Source organism: Condylura cristata, unplaced genomic scaffold, assembly GCF_000260355.1.
Source record: "Condylura cristata isolate star-nosed mole 26May11 unplaced genomic scaffold, ConCri1.0 scaffold00021, whole genome shotgun sequence".
NCBI lineage: Eukaryota > Metazoa > Chordata > Mammalia > Eulipotyphla > Talpidae > Condylura > Condylura cristata.
The window spans coordinates 34,700,213-34,704,335 of NW_004567122.1; the positions used below are offsets into that span (position 1 = coordinate 34,700,213).

At 41.7% G+C, this 4,123-nt stretch overlaps 1 protein-coding gene across 2 annotated transcripts in view; it reads left to right on the forward strand.

Moving 5' to 3' along the window:
* The window catches only part of RBM27 (RNA binding motif protein 27), a 58,234-nt gene that overhangs the window by 600 nt on the left and 53,511 nt on the right, over positions 1-4,123 (forward strand). The window lies entirely within an intron of this gene.

The following is a 4,123-nucleotide window of genomic DNA, read 5'->3' on the forward strand; positions in this document are numbered from 1 at the left end:
GGGCGTGGGGGGAGGGGAGGCGGCGTGGGGGAGGGCGGTGCTGAGGGGCGGCGGTCGGGAGGTCCCGCGACGTCTTCTCTGTAGTACTATCACCATTGTGGGGGTTGGGGGGGCAGGGAAGAGCTAGGGGCGTAGAGGCGGTGTGGTTGTGGGACCCGGGAGGGGGCCCAAGGATGGCGGAGGCTTTTAAAATACGGTGGCGTGCTGGGAGGGCTTGAAGGCATAGTGAGGGAATTTAAAATACTGCTATTCGAGAACTGAGCGATAGCAGGACTATCGAGGGATTTTTAAATGTGACTACTGGGATCTGGAAGGGAATAGCAAGATACCGAGGGCTTTACTAACAATGTTATTCCGGGACTAAAAGATCTAGAAGCAGAGTATCGAGGGCCTTTTAAACACACGAGGGTGGAAGGGCGAGGAGGGACATCGAGGGCTCTTTGGAATTATTAATGAGCTCCAAGGATTCAAGAGTATTGAAGGATTTGAAAAAATAGGGGGTAGTGGACAGCGATACTTGGGCCTGGGAGGGTTTTAGGGAGGATCGGGTAAGTGTGGTGGCAAGGATATTGATGGTCTTAAATATACTGAATTGATAGTGCGAGGAGGAGTGAAGACTTAGGTACTATTGGGAGAGAAACCTGAGATTTTCTAAGTTTGGGGGTTCATAGGGCTACCCTTGCAGAGCTGATCATTGCAACATCTAGGGCGTTTTAGATACAGGTGTGAGAGGAACAAAAGGAGTTGTAGGAAAAATAGAGTTTTGTAAATATTGTTGTGAGATTGAGAAGGCAGCTGAAGATACTGAGGTGTAGCATTATTGCTGAAGGCTGAAAAGAATGAGCGGGGCCTCTCTTTTAAAAATGGTTTGGATTGTCTTGGTTGTAGAAACATTGGGAGGCTTGAAAGGGATAAGCAGAGGTATCAACTTTTTGTTTTATTACCGTTTTAGACGAGTAGGATTGTGTTTATTGGTACACTGGGCCATAGCTAGTGCGAAACATATCTCCTAGAGGAAAGTTGGAGGGAGGCTGGAGAAAGATGATATCTTGAACCCTCCTTGGAAAGAAGGCATGGAAAGGGAAGGAAGGGGGTCATTTCCTGCTCCCTCCTAATTTTTGCTTCTTAAATTGTTCTCCCACTAGAGATTAGGATTTTTCTGGTTGAAGGAAAAGGGGTAGAGGAAAAATGGGCAGGCTTTGATTCATTAGTTCAGATTACTTTAGTGGAAAAGTTGAGTGTTTTTCAGAAGTGAAAATAAGGGGTAGTTTGGGAGGTCCACAGGTAAGTTCGGGGCTGTTGGGAGAACAGTTACTTCCTGTTGATCTATTTCCTGATCTTCCTGAGAAATCTTAACTAACTTTTGTTCTACAACTTTCTTGGGGTGGAAAGAGAGGCATCTGTAGTCCAGTGTTAGCCTTGTGAAGATAGGATGGATAAAGGGGAGCAGCATTAGGGGAATTTCGATGTCTGAAGTGGTATTTGCATTCTGAGGATGATTGTGGTAGTAGAGTACAGATATGAATCAGTGTATGTACGCTAGGTGTTTGTTTAGTGGTGGTCTGGTTAAAGTGAAAATGAGTTCTGGACACTTGAAAGTTTTGTAGGATATGATTTTTTTTTTAAAGACTTATTTTTGCATTCAGAATTGGGGTGCAAAGGCAGTGAGAGGATTCACTAGTAAGAGTGGAGAGCAGAGCTGGCGAATATTCTGAAATACATTGCTGGAGGGAGCGGAGAGCAGGGAGCTAGACAGGAGTGGTCTGCTCTGCCATGAGAGTCAGCTTCCTGGCTGGGGATTGAACTCAGGCTATTGCATAGCTCTAAGACTGACCTCTCTGCCCCTAGGGAGGCCCCAGAATATGGATTTCTTAAGTGTGAATGATGCTTTTTCCTACCATGAAAAGATTTTTAGCACAAGGATGGACATAGATTGTGATGAACATGGGAAATAATGAAATAGGTCACATGTGGAAAGGTTGAAAAAAGAAGGTCTATGATTTCAAATTTCTTTACCTTTGGAATGTTGACAGTTTTTCATACAAACTGATTTTATTGGTAGAGATGCAGAAGTTCTTTTTGTAAGGATTTATTTATTCATACAAGAGCTGGGGGGTAGGCCAGAAGTGTTTGGGGGGAGGGGTGGTGAGAGGATTCACCAGAGACAGAGTGGGATGCAAAATAGGCACAGTGGCTGAAATACACTGCTGAGGGGAACAGGAGAGGTCTGCTGTGCCCTGTGGTCAGTTCCTTGGCCAGGGATCGAACTCTTGATGCAATGTCTGGAGATACTACTCATAAAATCATGAATAACTCTTGCTGCAGTGGGAGGCCCAGAGATACAGAAGTGTTTTTTTTAAAGATTTATTTATTTATGCATACAGAACTGGGGTACAAGCCAGAGATGCAGGGTGTGAGAAGATTCACCAGAGACAGAGTGGGGAGCAGAACAGGTGGATCTACTAAAATACACTGCTGAGGGTAGCAGTGGGCGGGACAGGAGAGGTCTGCTGTGCCATGTGGGTCATTTCCCTGGCCAGGGGTTGAATTCCTGCTTCATAGTGCTGTGCTTTAATCTGTCATGCCCCCAGGGAGGGCCCCAGAAGTATTAAATGTACTTCTTATGTCTTTGGTAGAAGGTGACAAGTTTTACTCTAATTGTGTGGTGTTATTATTTTTTTTTAATGTCAAAAGTGAGTTTGAACTTAAATCTTCTTACAATGTTTTTATTAGGCTTTCCTGACTGTTTTTGCTGATATGTATAAGTAATCTGTAATTTTATGAATAGTAATTATCTTTCAAAATGATTTGAGTTTCATTGACCCATTTGTTTTGAGCTTTATATTGAATGTAAGCACATATCATCCTTCTAAAAAAATCTTGTTTTTGATTTAATATTAAGGTGTAAAATCATTCTGACTTTGCCAATGTAATGGCTTTTCTAGAACTTCAGAATAAAAGTACTTTTTTTTTAAGATTATTTATGCATATAGAAGTGGGGTACAGGCCTGAGGTGTGTGTGTGGGGGGGGGGTTGAGAGGATTCACCAGTGACAGAATGGGGAGTAAAATAGGCAGATAGACTGAAATACACTACCGAGAGGAGCAGTGGGCTGGTCAGGAGAGGTCTGCTGCTCCATGTGGGTCACCTCCCTGGCTGGGGATTGAACTCATGCTGTAGTAGCTGTAATATCATCATTGAGCTGTGCTTTAAGGTTACACCACCAGGGAAGGCCTAAAAAGTACTTATTTTTAACTTATTTAAGTAATGGTCTTGAATGGAAGCCCTAATAAAAAATAATAAATGCAAATGCAGATATACATTCAGTTTTTAGTCTTGGTGTATTGTCATGGGAGTTTATTTTTGTTTGTTTAGACATCCTAAAATGTAATAAATGATACCCTAAAGTGAGTTATAGTTGCAAATTTACTTTTTGCATGTTGCAGATTCAAGGAAATTTTCATAGCAGATTGACATGTTGCTACAACATGGTGTTTCAGAGCAGTTGTTATGCTTTCAGAATGTAGTTGCAGTGGGTATGCTGGAATCATACTGTGAATATGCTCATGATTTCCTATTGCACTTTCTTACTTAGCTTAATTTATAGTTTACATTTATACAAGTTTGCAGTTTTTAGGGTTTTTAAAGTATGTTACATCTTGTGAGTGGTAAACCAAATGTAATAATAGGTTATTTTTAAGCAAATTCTGTTTACGTGTGACTATTCCCCTATAGACAGATTAGAAGTGCTCCATGCTGTTAGGTCTTATCTATTACCTTTTATTCCTTTTTTTTGTATGTATTGGAACTTATACTGGAGGAAAGAGAGAAAGAGGGGCCTGGAAGAAATTATTTAACTGGCTGGGGAAAACTCAGCAGTAAAGGGAGAGAAGTGATCTTAGTCAAGAAATTTATGTAATTCTTTTCTTATTGCTTGTATGAACAAACCCTCATTTAATGTTCTAGAAAACCTAGTCATCAAGACTTTGAAGGGAATATATGCAATTGGGCTATGAATGCATTTTTTTTAAAGATTTATTTTTGCATACAGAACTGGGGTACAAGCCAGAGGTGCAGGGGCAGTGAGAGGATTCACCAGAGACAGAGTGGGGAGCAGAACAGG